Source organism: Battus philenor, unplaced genomic scaffold (assembly GCF_028537555.1).
Source record: "Battus philenor isolate CCGP_79_NKW_IND1 unplaced genomic scaffold, ilBatPhil1.0.hap1 SCAF_18, whole genome shotgun sequence".
Lineage (NCBI taxonomy): Eukaryota > Metazoa > Arthropoda > Insecta > Lepidoptera > Papilionidae > Battus > Battus philenor.
The window spans coordinates 13,636,504-13,651,691 of record NW_027181680.1 but is presented as its reverse complement, the minus strand read 5'-3'; positions in this window follow the sequence as shown (position 1 = coordinate 13,651,691).

The following is a 15,188-nucleotide window of genomic DNA, read 5'->3' as shown; positions in this document are numbered from 1 at the left end:
CGGTGTGTAAATAGCCATGTAAATAAAAGGACTCCGTAAAAGGATTCCGTATTGATCAGCGTAAACTGCACGTTTACTTCACACAACAGTGTTTCAGTAATACCGAGAGGTACAAAAGCAGCCAAAATAACGGCAACTGGATTATTTTATGGAAGGAGAATTGCTCCCCAACACCACCCAGAGGGACGAAGAAATAGTGTACCTGAGGCACACAGACACGCCTCATAACATCCAAGTAGCGCACGAGAACGGGCAGAACTAGTAGTGGGAGGAATTTAAATTTGAACATTTTTTAAGATGTCACAGTCCCACAAAGCTAACAGTGTCGACATCTAACAGAAACTAGAGATAGAGAGAACGTTTCCTTTAATTAAAGACAGAAAACCTCTTTATTTCTATTCTCAATTATTTTTTTTACTCAGAAACGGTCCTAATGTGGCAAATTTCAGAAGATAGACTCTTAACTACTAACCATGAACGTACCCGCTTAACAGCATGTAAGATTGGACTTTTGTCTTGTGTAATAAATGAAACTGCTCTAACTTGAACTCTTTTCTTGAGAACCGTCACATGTTTGGAAGCACTTGCAGTTTGCTTGCAATTGTTTTTACTCTAGTGGATGCAATGAGCTTAGAATTATGATAGATATCATTGACTACATTGTCAAATAAGAATCCGTATTTTTTTTTAATTTTATATTCCACAGACACACATTTCTTCTTAAATTTATTCGTTCCAATTTCTGCATGTCACTTTGCTTACTAAATCTTCTTAAACTACTTAGATCTCAGGTTCTTAAATCATTGGTGTTAACATTGGGAGCCACCTCCGAGAGGCCCGTCGGTGCGGATGGTTTGCGCGTTTTGAGATGCCTAAGGTTTTGGCCACTGTTCTCATACGTAGTTTATACGACGATGTTTCTTGTTACAGTACACCATGCAACTCGCCGACAGGATCTACGAATTTCGCGCGCCATTAAACATGCTGAACAATAGTCAGAACTTTATAATATTTTTTCTCTGATCTGTTAATAAGATCATCCCGTAAAACATGCGGGTTTCTTCACATAACAGTGTTTTGTTCCAGGTAGGATATTTATCGCGAGAAGGCAAATAGCAAAGTAGATTTATACAAGGATGCTCACCATCCATGAGATTGGGGCTAGAGAGCGAGGCGGTCATCGTTGTCCGTCGTACAATAGACACCCTCGGTCTGTATAAAATTCTCCATTACGAGGAGGTAGCAATATCACACGAACTCGTGCGTGAATTGCAAGGACGAGAATCAAGATGCGATCGCAAGGGTCATCGATGTGGCGAATACGGCAACCGCCGCAAATACTGGCGCACAACCTGAGGATGCCAATATAGAGTAGGGAAGGGAAGTGGTCGCCCGGAACGCAATTTTAAAAACTGGACATTGTTAGGGCGTCGTTAAAATAGATTAAAATACTTAGTAACTTTAGGCTAGCGTGTGGACTGTATAAACGGATTAAATAAATTTAAATTGTTGGTAATTTAAATATAATTTCACAAAACTAGGTAAGAGTACATTGACGCGTAACAATCGACTGACCGAAACAAAACACACGCAGGACGCTTAGCGACGCAAGCTGTCAAATATAAAAAGTATAAAAAAAAACAAATAAAAATATGAAGAGGTTTTAAGTGGCCCAGCCAGTCGAGAACAGTAGCATTGCAATAAAACCTGATCAAAAAGAAATAACTCTGATAAAAGTGACTCTGTGTTTGGCACGAATCGGTGTAACATGGCTCCTGAAGATGCCCTGTGGAGGGGTGAAATACGTGTTGAGTGATTTGACGGTGGCAGTTGTGAAGTTCGCATTGTTTGCCGCATGCGCATTTATCAGCGGGCTGGCGGGCGGTGCACTTTGTTGCACGACTACCACTGCATGTGCGGAGGTGGCTAAATATTGGTCCTTTTCTTACTTAGGATGGACTTCCGCAAGTAACGCCTGATTCCAATAAGCAAGAAGAAATATTAAACGTAGACGCTAAAGTCTGTGAAACTTAAATCCTAAGAATAATAAAAGAAAGCAGACTTGTGACAAAACAAAATATCTCCTCTGTTGATATACGAAAAATCGCGTAGACCCGCATTTGGGTTTCTGAACTTGAGACGCCCTGTGATTACACTAATCACCGAGCAATGAAAACTATGTTAACAGTGATGCTTTATTTTGTGCGAAGTACTGTTTGAAAGTCGATAAATGCTTTGCGTCAATTCGCAAATCACCATAGCAAAAGATTCTTACCTAAAGTTAAGGCGAAAAAATAATTTACAGTATAGTTGGTATCCGTAGACTACAGTGTAGCAAAAACATCATGGAGAAGATTGCCTAATAAATATTCGCAGGCGTCGTCTTGTATAGCACAATGTAGACACCGTATGAATACCGAATATGCAGTGGTAGCATGATTTAAAAACCTATCATCGTAATCATTATCATTTTACGGAGAAATGTCCACGGCTGGACAATGTTTTACTCCATAAATTTCCAAAAATCCAGGTTGGAAGTGACGACTTATGTTTTCCCGACGAATTTAACAAGGTCGTCTGTTCACCGTGTAGTTAAATGTCCTGTACTGCGCTCACTGGTCGATGGCTACCATTCTAGAACCTTATATATATATATATATATATATATATATATATATATATATATATATATATATATATATATACACGTGTGTGTGTTTGTGTGGAGGTGTGCAACTGTAAAACATTTGTATCAACAATGTCAAACCAATTTAAAACTCAGCCGTATGCACAATGCCATTGTTTTTCATCATCATTTCAGCCATAGAACGTCTGTTTGTAAGCGGCCTGCAACCAGCACCTTCTGGTGACCTGAACCAAGTCGCCGCACCTTGACGGAGGACATTCTAAGCTGTCCTTGTCAGTTCGTGGTTCCCGTTCCGGAACCTTCAAGCGCTTGCGGCCATCTGAGGTTTCATTAGAAGCTGTATATGCCAATGGGAAGACAGACATTTGTTTTTTATAAGATCGCGTTGTAGAAATACTCACGTAGAACAATTCGACGGTAGTTGCACATCGAGAATAGCGGACTAAGTGTTCAAGCTCACGTTTATGTGAAAGTCGATTTGTTGTCTGTACAGTGAAGTACCACACAAAGTAATTCACTACGATCACAAATAAGTGAACGTAAGTAAAATGATTTCTTTGCACATGCATCTTAGATAACACGTAATCTTTATGAGCGTAGTACAGTAGCGGTGTAATAAATAATTTAGTTTATAATTAAACAACAATATCCAGCTCAAATAGCTTACAAAACGCGAAAAATATATTTGCTATTGCCTATGTGACAAAAGCTTTGAATAACAATGTTTTTTTTTTTAATAATTTTAAATTGGCACGCCTACAACTAAATATAATGTGAGCCATAGAGTTGTCCATATATTATATAAACAAAGTACAAAATTAAGTATGTTTGCATATTGAAGGTATACATAACCCTGGCATCATAATTATACTAAGTTATAATGATCTAAACATTAATAAACTAATAAAACAAAACAAAAACAATATTAATTATCTTACTGCATAACCATAAAAAAGACACGGAATAACTTGTTTTCAGTTGATAGACGCTCACAGCAAGACAAAGGCCTATCTTAAAATTGCCACGAACACTAGACCTGCGCTGCCAACGTCCAGCGACATCTCGCGACGTTAACTGTGCTATCATATAGCTGTGTCCATATAGTCCACGAAACATTTAATTTAAATTAATTACGGATAAGATTTCATATTTTCATTACGGTGATATCATAAACAAAAGTTAATAATTGACTAAAAGTGTTTAAGCATCTTCAAAAATATCCGTCTTGGATAACCCTGCATAAAATTGATTGAAAATGTCGCTTAAAATCCAACGAACGAAACGATTTCGTTAAAAATAAAAGAGGAGCGGTCATAAAAACGTTTCCCCGACGATTCTGTTGTAACAACACTGTCCGAAAAAGAAAATCATATTAGCAGATATAACTCTGTTGCGAAATGTACGTAATATCCGGCAACGACGCGATCAAACGCTCCGTGATATTGAATTGATAAGCACGAGGAGCTATTGCCCCGGTACGTGTCGCGAGCGCCCAGCGCGCGCCGCCCCGCGCGCCGCCCTACACTAAACCTTAGCGCTCTAGACATAAGGCTCAGCTAGATGTCCCCGCGTTCGCTGCTTAAGATTGCTTGGGGCACGATAAAACGAGGGTGGCCATTGTAAATCTCGCTGACGAATCATAGTCGGACCTCCCTTCGTTTCACCTGACTCGGTGGCCGCGGCGCGGGCGCGGCGCCGGGTCATTCGATTAATCTCCATCTGCTTATCCGCAATAACAATAACGCGCGCCAGTGGAAACAGGAACCGTAAGAGTACAATGTAATAACTTAATATTTTAAGTAGAGAAAACCATAGGTGTCTCCCCACACCTAATTGTGATTCTTCACCATAATTAAAACTTAAGACAATTAGGTGGTGGTAGATAGATAGGTATATATCTAGATATAGAAATCTCGTGAGAGCGGTATAGAAAAGATAAAACAGAATTATTAAAGTAAACAATTTAACAGTATATTTTATAACTCAATATTTGTGATAGAGCTTTAAGTAAATTAATTAATTAAAAAAGTAGTTTTCTGTATGACAGGTGTCATCTTTTATACAATGTGATCTAGGGTTCAGCATCATCCTGCCTCCGCTAAAGATCACGTCGATGTAAGATCTTGCGTTGCGACTTCCTGCGATTTTGACTATGTCTGCAGTTCACCTACTGAAGGATCTACTCATATCACGTCTACCGGTTCAGTTGCCCTGAACCCTAAATGATTTTTATACTTTCGAATCAGTGGCTAAGTCAAAAGATAGTAGGAGCCATAAGGCTAGTCATGAGGCGTTCGTATATAATTCTGGTAAGTCCTGTTTATGACGCACTAAAAAAATAAATATATAAATGCTTCATCGTTAATTCAAAAATAAATAGCAACGATAATTAGATAATAATAATAAAATTAAGATAGTTAACTAAAACGCGTCTGATCCAAATTCGCAAAATATTTAAAAAGAAACGAGTTTTAATCGATTAGTTTTGATGCGATGGATTCAAAATATCGGACATCGATTAGCCGCGTCCAGTTAGCGGCCCCGCGTGACGTCATGGCAGCGCAACAACAGCGCCGGATAAATAAATATAAAAACAATAAAACTGTTGAGTGCGGGCGGGAGATGGCGTGCCCGCCCGCAAGGGTCGCCATGATTTTAGCAATTATATAAAGGTATTTTTATTTACCATTAATTTCATATGTGATGTAAGAATTACCAAAAACAAAAAAACATTAAGTATATTAAGGAGATTTTAAAATTATTTGAAGTACTGTGCGTGAAAAACTATTAGATCACAGACCTAAGAAGCGTATAGAACCAGTTCTTGCTACTATATGCATGTATTTGTGAAGCCAACAAAAGAGCAGAAGACCGTGACACATAGTGACAACTTATAGAAGAAGAGAAATAGTGATTTTTCGCATTAATTTGGCAAAGTCAACAATTCTCTGAAAGCAAACAAACTGAGAGTTTTATTTTTTGTTACGGACCTATTTATCGGAGTATTTACATTATTGGATTAGATGTGGCAAAGCACAGAGGGCCAAAACCTAATATGGTTATTCTGTTCTCTCTAAAAAAGTGCTAAGGAGGAAGTATTTCGAAGAACTATCCGCGTGGGTGTGTGCGCGTGGTCAACGCAGCGGGGGCAGTGCGGCGGGGGCGGCCCGGGCGCGGGGGGCGGGCGGCGCTCGATGTTCTGTTTTCAAATTCAATTGCCCGCCGTCCCGGGGCGATCTTTCTCTGTGCGATTCCGAATTGAATATCAATCCGCCGATTAGACGAGCGGCGCGCGTGGAGTCGCTTTTTCTAGAAATATTTATAATAATGATGACATAATTGTGATTATTCTGAATCCATATTTAATAATAAATAGACATCTCGAAAATGTTATTTGTGATACACGGTGTATTACAAATTTAGATTCATGTAGTTAAATTAATATTTTCAGTTAGTCCCCTTTAAGTGAGGATCGTGAGTCCCGCTATCTAATGACTATTTGTTTTTCTACGTGTTTTTTAGGCCACACGACATTCTAACGGCTTATTAAAAATCAAGTAAGGCAGCAGAAACTTATAATATTGCTTGGATGTACCGAAAAAGACATTTTTATTTTCATTTCCGCTCAGGATCGGGTTTTCGGAATTATCTAGAGTTTAAAGTAAATGTCGCAAGTATAAGATTATGGAGTAGAGGTAGCAGCTCTTTGATTGTAAAATTGACATTTAATTGCATATATAGTGTAGTACATAATATCATATATATGCACTTACTAAGGTACTTTTTTTCACTTTGGACACGAACGCGGTAGGTGTTCAGATTTTTAATGGTAATTGCAGCCGTCCCGACTACAGGCGCTATTGATTGGATGGTGATATGACGTGCAACAGGGTAAAAAGATGACATAAGATAAGGATGAAGATATGATAGATATAGAACAACCGGAACAGTAGAAGAAATCGGGAGCTGGTCACGGCAAAAAGGAGATATGACTTCCTTCTATTTTTAAATTCTTTATCGTTAAAGCTCTGAGAAAATTTCTGTCGTGCGTGGGGCTTTAGTCTCTTAGTTTTTATCATGCGACAAAAATTTACAAGAACTTTGATAGTTGCTATTATCCGAGCCCATATGTATGATGTGCTTGAAGACAGTATAACATATATTTATGTACTATGGTGTCCAACGAACGCTTAGCGTGGCTCGCACTGCTCTTTGTAGGTGTAATTTAAAAAAAAAAAACAAAAATATTTTGGCCCAGTATTATACCTATAAGAGGTAGAGACGAGTAATATGTCTATAGCATACCTCTACCATGTAAAAGGAATGTGCTTACTAAAGTTCAAGACTCTAAGCCCCTTGTTAAAGATAAAAATCAACTAATTCAAAACTGGAACTTAATTGATCGACAACTTTTTTTAAGTTTATTTTATTTTTGACTCTACTCTGCTTGGCGAGGTGTTGTAGATGAAGAAGAAGCAGGAAACAACAACGGTTGAAAAGACATCGTGATGTGTATATGACATTGATCAGTATATATAATGTTGTGTGAAGTAAGCCGCTTGGCTGTTTCATGAGGAATACTTTAATATAAAGATCATATTCACAAATATATATTGTCATTAACACACATACAGCATAATAATTTAAATCCAAATTCTTATGCTTATACATTATGTATTTTGGTTTCTATTTGTACATTCAGACCGACATTTCAAATATTTTCGTTTCAGCTTCTTACAACAGATGCAAAACTGGAAATCGATTACTTCTTTATAAAACCAGAATGTTTTAGTTCTAAAAGGAGTTGTGCAAAATACCGGAGAACGTAGATTGCTACCTCTTGCCTCAATCACGTAGTCTCAATTGCAAGCGTTATTGGTGTCAGTTACTTTTTTAGATGCCTTCGCATTTTTGTCTTTGCTTAATCTGGGGCTAGCCATGTGAAATCCCTCCACCCCTTAGTGGTTAAGGCGAAGACTGTGCTGATTCCCGGCATTGTGGTTTATGAACCCCTGGTCAACGCGACCTTATTATTAGGGCGCGCGTTCTCATCGCTATCTGTTGTATTACCCACGACTTCTAGTGTCCTACCATCAAGTGTAAATATATATTGTATTAAACGATAACTTAATTAACAGGAAAACCGATTAAACTTTACTAAACGCACAATAACCGGTAAATTACATGCCGCCCGCCCACCGCGACGCGCAATAATATCGATAACGAGCCTGTAATTTGCGAGCATCGATCACCCGCGTAATCCTAACGTGATTACAGTGTGTTTGTTGTGGCGTGGGCGCGGGCGCGACGCGTGACCGTCGCGTGGACGTCGCGTGTCCGCCGCGTGGCCGTCGCGTGTCGCCGCTGTTAATAAAGAAGCGGCTTAATGCGATGTTCTGTTGGTGTCAACAGCATGAATTTGCAATAACGGACCGGCGCCATGTTTGCAGTTATTTGTTACCGGACTGTACCCACAATTGAATTTATATTAACGCCTTTACTTCTACAATAGTACACGCACAACTTTTTTTCATGGGCCTCATGCGTTGAAATGTAAGACGTAAAATAAAATTTGGTAATTTTTGTTTGTCAATTGGCTCAGTACTATAAACTCAAAAAAGTTCGTGTCTTAAATCGAAGACTGTGAATCACATGATGTAAATTTGACGAACAGAGAATTGAACAAAAATGAAAATTTTATTATAGATCTAATTACGTCCATTTTTATAATACTATACTAAATTAATTCTAGAATAATAGAGAAATTATAGATATCAAAAGTTCAATTATAAAAATGTAATTTTTAGAAAACTTTTACATCTGTGATCTAACAACCTCTATATAAGTAAAAATATGTCGTTAAATTGCTATGTATTACAGTTTAAAACTAGTGTATCGTGCCCTCAATTCTCGTCACAAGTACTTACCGCATATGTTGTATGTATTGGTGTCTGACTGGCCTCCATCCGCAAGAACCGACACTTGGAGTTAGTTGGCGAGGGCTTGGAGCCGCAGGTGGGAGCGGCCGCGGCGGTGCGTCGCGCGGACTTAGCTTCGGCCGTTCCTCATCAATTCTCTATCAGCGCCATACGCTTCTATTTGGTACAGTCGTGCACAAAATGTAATTACATAGTTTGGTTGACACAAAAATAGAATCGTTCCGGGTGAATAAACTATTGTAAAATCAACACCGATTGACTCTTTACTGTAGTCGAGTAAAGTGTCTGTTAGACCAGCTGTGGACACGCCCCTCACTCGGTGGACCCACGATATAGTTAAGGTACTGGGAAAATGCAGGATGCGTGCAGTGCAAGTCATAAATTGCAGCGTTTTTCGGCTGATGTGATGATATAAAAGTGTTTGTTAATGCGGTGATCATTCCAGTTAAGATCCCTAAACATTTATATCTTGGTAATTATCATAAAATATCGTATGCCATTGTCAAACTATAGTGCTAAGAGCGGTGTTATTTTTTTAAAATGATAAGGATACGATCTGAAGGACTCAATCTGGTCCTTGTGATCACAGTTTTCTAATTTACTATAATAGATTATGAAAATATGACTAAGTGACAACAATGAGTCATTATTAAAACTGTTATGAGAATTTTAGCTATGTTCACTTTCGACACTTCGATATTTTGACATCTTTTTCCTCTTCTTTTTTTATCCAATGGACGCCCACTACAAGGCGTAGGCCTCTTCCAAAGTTCGCCACAATGACCGGTCCTGCGCTGCCAGCTTCCAGCGACTTCCCACAACCTTAACTATGACGTCGGTCTATCTAGTGGGGGACCTATCCACGCCGCTACTTCTGGATCATGGCCGCCACTCGGGAACTTTCCGGCCCCAACCTCCATCAGTTGTCTAATTTATCGGAGCCTTTAAGAGTAAAGTGAACAGGTTTCTTTTGGATGGGCGTATACCATCTTCGTCTTCATCTACACTTTTCATCAGGTGAGATGGAAGACAAACGCCTATTATGGAATAGGCGTTTCCATCTCGTAATGGTATAACTATATAATACTTTAAAATGGCAGTATTTATACGATGAATAATTAGGGAATAATTAGAACTAGTTCAATGGTGTTCAGAATAGAAATCGTTTCTATTTAGAAAGTCAAGTGATGTAGCGATTTTTGATTTTTTTTTATAAGCAATATATGGTGAACTAAAGACGCAAAAAGTTTAAAATAGGTGTTATATATTTTTTTAATTTTACACGAGCACGGTTTTCTTAAAGGTCTTTGTGTTATATATTATATTGCATTTGTTTCACAAAGATGATATAACATTCGCTACTTTGTTGTTACACTAATTTTATGTTAGAATCCTAACCGATCTCGAAAATTCTCGATACATACATTTGCAATTGTATTTGCTTTCGTACTCGACTGTACAGAAATATTCAAATAAGTAGCGAAGTGGAAATAGCTGAAGGGTGTTACACTTGCAAAAAGTTGTCGCAACTTACGCGCCGCCCCCGCGCCCGCGCCCGCATTAAGTTCCTTGCCGCTCGTAATTTATTACTTAACTATCATAATGTGAAATTAATTATTAAGTACACATGTACTGTAATCGTCGACGAACATCTCGTGCGCTACGAAACTGTGCGAAGATAAAATAACAGATGGGAACAATGGCGGAGATTCGACAAATCGATATATGCCTTCCAATATGAATATGATTTTAAACAATGATTTCTTGCTACAGAAAGCATATTGCTGTTTTTATATGAGTAATTAAAAAAACAGTAAATTCATGTAAATAGTAAATATTTACATGAATTTACTATTCAATTATGCGATGAATTTAAAAATTTTAATCAAAAACTGTAAAAAATATCAAAGTACAGTTCAATGGATTTTTTAATCGACATATCTTCGGAATGAATAGTTGTTAATTTTTAATATTATCAACAAAAAAAATAAAACAAAACCCGAGGTAATTGAGGCTCTTTTCAAATCTTAGCGTGCTGCGGACGCTTGTAAAAGCGTATTTTAAGTTGAAGGTTGTTATTACATACATTACATATATAAGTGATTTTTCTACCTTGTTAATGTACACGGGCTGTACTTGTTTTATATTCATTAAATAATTTTTAGTAACTTATTAAAATTATTTTATCGTTCTTAACGGCGTATTTCAGTTTTGTTCATTTTTGTTATTTCCTAAATGGATTAATGAAATGAATGTTATGAAATATATTTTAGTATACACATAGAGACGTTTGACAAGAGCTGCAGGAGCAACAGAACCGACCGAAGAATGACCGCAACCACTCCGACAAAAGTACACGAGCAAGAAGAAGAAGAAGAAGTAAGCTCGGGACTTTTCCTCGATCTTCGCTAACTAGAGACAACCATTGGTAGGAGTGAATGTTTTCCGTGGTCAGTATTTGACAGTTCTGGGAACTGGGAAATGAAAGAGCTATGGTATAGTTACACATATACTTATATAAAAGTGACAAAGTAATGATAAGAAAGTTTGTAAGTTATTGTAACTGTTGTATTTCAAATGACAAGTTCAATTTTTATACGCTCAATAAGATAATAAGAAAAATGATAATGTGAAAATAGAGGAATAATCGTTCGACTACAACTGAAAATAGATGTCGCGATGATAAATAATTAGATGACGTTTTCCAAAAAAACCACACAGTAAAATTCAAGTTTTAACCTATAAGAAGTAAAAAGTAAACAAATATCCACTGCACATTACAACAGCGAAATAAAAGTTCGATGTTGTATTCGAAAGCACAGGTGGCGAGCTCTTACCTTCGCTATCCGCCTGTAAAATCCGAGCGGGCTCGCTTTACTGCGCGCGCGATGGCTTATAAAAGCGAACACAAATAAGTACAGGTGCAAAATTAACCCGCGACCCCGGCTACGCGGGCTACGGCGTACGGACGCCCGCTACGCCGCGCTACGCCACCCTACGCCGCCCTACGCCGGGCCGCTGGAAGTGACAGAGCGCACTTTGAAAACACTCGTATAAATAAATAAATATACAACTAATCTTTAAAAGTATGTTTATATCTTTTATCGTTATATATTTCTCCATACAAAATCAGTTAAGGCTTCTTTAATAATTAATCATTATTTTAAGCTAGACCCCTGAAATGGTTCGGCAGCTTCAAGTACTTTCGATCATGTATACCAAAATCATTACGCGTTCATATGAGACCATCGTTTTCTTTAAATAATCGTCTTGTTGTTTTATTTCCTTATTTAGATTGACTTACAATTGTTACAATCTTATAATAATAATAAATAACAAAAATTAAATAAATCATTTATGTCACAAGGTTTACGTATTTATTACAAAATTCAACAATTAATTTCAGATCTCCCACTGGCCACCAATATTAAAAAATATATTGTAGAAATTTGATTATTGTATCCAAGAATACGGTACTGATGATAATTCGTAGAATTAAATGTTGTCGATGCTCACTCGGGAAGCTAATTATTGTTGCGCACTCTTTTTAAAACTTTATTTGTAAAGAGCAACTGTTGAGTTTCTCCCCGGCCCTCAACAGAACTGCCTTCCGAGCCGGCGGTAGCTTCCTGTAGGAACAACAATGCCAACATTGTATGTTGTTTGAGGATTCGAAAGTGCTTGTTATAGCCGATTTGAGAAAAATTGTATATTTAATTATAGGGTTTTTTATCAAACTATATTAACCAATAAACAGGAAAAAAATACTGCACAAACACAATAAAAAAAAAACATCTCAATATTTGATTCTCGGGGAGAAGTGCGAATGCATCTATAAATTTCCATTAGGATTGGTCACAAATAGTCCACATATATGTACGCTACGCATTAATACCATCAAACTTGTAATGCGAATATTTGTAAAGAATTTTAGATAGCTTGCATCAAGTGTTTGCGGCCGGCTCTTTCAAACATCTTAGTTTTGGTTCGGTTCAATGTCAAGGTAAAATTTCGGAAGTAATCTGCAGTTATCGTTCAGGACAAATAGTAAATGGAAATATCCTTTGAACACATTCTTATAGGGCTGATCACGATGTTTTGATTTCATCATCATCACATTAGCCGATGGACGCTCACTGCAAAGATAGGCTTCCCTCAAAGATCACCACGACGAGCGAACTCGCGCTGTGCAGCACTGCAGCAAATTACCTTGACCTTGACTATCTTGTAGGTCCACCTGGTGTTTTCATTGACCTTCCACCGTCTTGGAGTAGAAGACAGATTAAAGTAGATCATAATAAAGGGTCTTAATATAGACTTGTATTGATGGGAGCGGAGTTTAGACAGGATCATTTTCAGTGATCACTTGTGGATATTTTGAAGGTAATGCCAGGATAGGCCAATTTGATTGAAACTAGAATCAAATTGACCTCCCCCCCCCTCTCATAATAGCATCTCGAGTCAAGCTAACATAGGTTTAATAAGTTAGCATTAATAATTAATATTGGCATCAAGTATGTTCATAATATAATTGTGATGCATATAATCTCTGTGTTTGGCACTAATCGGTGTAACATAACTCCTGAAGATGTCCCGTAGAGGGGTGAAACACGTGTTGAGTAATTTGGCGATGGCGGTTGTATGTTTCGCATTGTTTGCCGCATACGCATTTAGCAGCGGGCTGGCGGGCGGTGCATTTTATTGCACGACTACCACTGCATGTGCGGAAGTGGCTAAGTGGCTTAATTGTGATGCAGACATAAGTTTACAAATAAACGGACAAAAACACTTATGGTCATATCTTTCCCTGTAATCCTTATCACCGGCTACCGTTTCTGTTTCTCGGCAAGGTGGTGTACATCGCTGGTCGCGGCGTGAGTTACAGAGGTCCATATTTATTGGCGCGGTCGGATTGTAGTTTTACGGGCGGCCGTAAATGCTGCGTTATTGGGCCGCATTTGAATAATACGAGCGGCTCCGGCCGCCGCGCCAAAATATTTACATCCGCGGGCGCAGCGCCTCCCGCGGCTGCTCGCGGATACTTGCGGATCTCATGAATAAACTGTAGTCCAATCACTTTATCAATTCTTATTCTTCATTTCAGCAGATGGACGCCCACTGTAAGGTATAAGCCTCCCACAGAGATAGTTACGACGACCAGTACTGTGCTGTCCGTATCTAGTGGTCATTACCTACGCCACATCTACAGGTTCGTGGTCGCCGCTCGAGAACCTTTCGGCCCCAATGGCCATCGGTTGCACGAGCGATTTGCCTCGCCTACTGCCACTTGAAACGAGCAATTCTTCGCCACGTCGGTGATCGTGTACTTCTACTGATCTCCCTATTTCTGCTTCGATCTCGTAGCGAAACTCCGAGTACATCCCTCGCCATCGTTCTCTAGGTGAACTTCAGCTTTCTTATGTGACCCGTCTTAAGTGACCACGGTAAGTAAAAAAAAATCTGAACCGACAAGCAAATACAAAAGAGAAATTGTAAAATATTTAAAACCGTCTAAGTTTTCTTTTCACATCAGAATAAGTTCGGAAAACTCTTAGCTTAAAGTTAAACGTTGGTGTTACAGAGGAAGCCCAATTCGAATCAAGTTTTCTAAGAATTGGGCTTCTCCGGCATTGTTGTTGCGGTTACATGTGATCACTGATGAATATATATATATATATATATATATATATATATATATATATATATATAAGTAATTATTTTTTTAAAAAAATATAATAAGATTATATATATTTGTGTTGTGTAGGTTACTGGCGAACCAGAAAGAAAGCCGTATGGTAAATAATAAAAAAATTACAAAATAATTAATGAAGGTCCTTAACAATAGGAATCGATGGCGTAACATACGCGGGTTCTAGTGCTGGGAGCTATTAGAAGAGGTGAACGACGATCACCATGACCACAACTGCCGTGCCTGCTGGACTGCCTGCTGCCGTGCCTGCTGCCCTGCCTGCTGCCCTACCAAGAGCATACGACTAAAAAAAAGAAGAGAATTATTTAAAAATTACAATTCAATACATAAGGCGGTGTAATGTGCGTTTTCCTTTTATCGTGTGTTTAACTGTGTTATATAATTATCACGAAATAAAGTTTGTCGAGTTTATCTATCTTAGATATATCAGTTCTAGGCCGCTATATTACAAAAATACAATTTCAAAGTAGATTTTCCGTCTTGGTTTATGACAACGCACCTGTCTTTGGAGTCAGTGAAGGTTCTGCGAGCCATTTTAAATATTAACAACTAGTGCTACAAATTTACTAAAAACTTGTTAAACTATTTTTCAATTTTGTGGTTTCGCTCAAAGAAGACCAGTCTGTGAACTTATGTTATACTAGATACGCTACTTCATTTTATTATAGTACGGGTACGCTGCATATTTAAACCGACTTATTTTTATTTAATTCAATACTCTTTACTGTACGCGCCAGAATATATAGATATAATTGTATAATAGTAAAGAAAAACGTATAATGGCTGGTCTTATCACACAAAGCAGTTTATTCCAGACAACGTTACAAAATAACAATGAAAATGAAAAAGCCTTTCGATTAAATAACGTTATTTTACAATCGAAGTGTTGTAA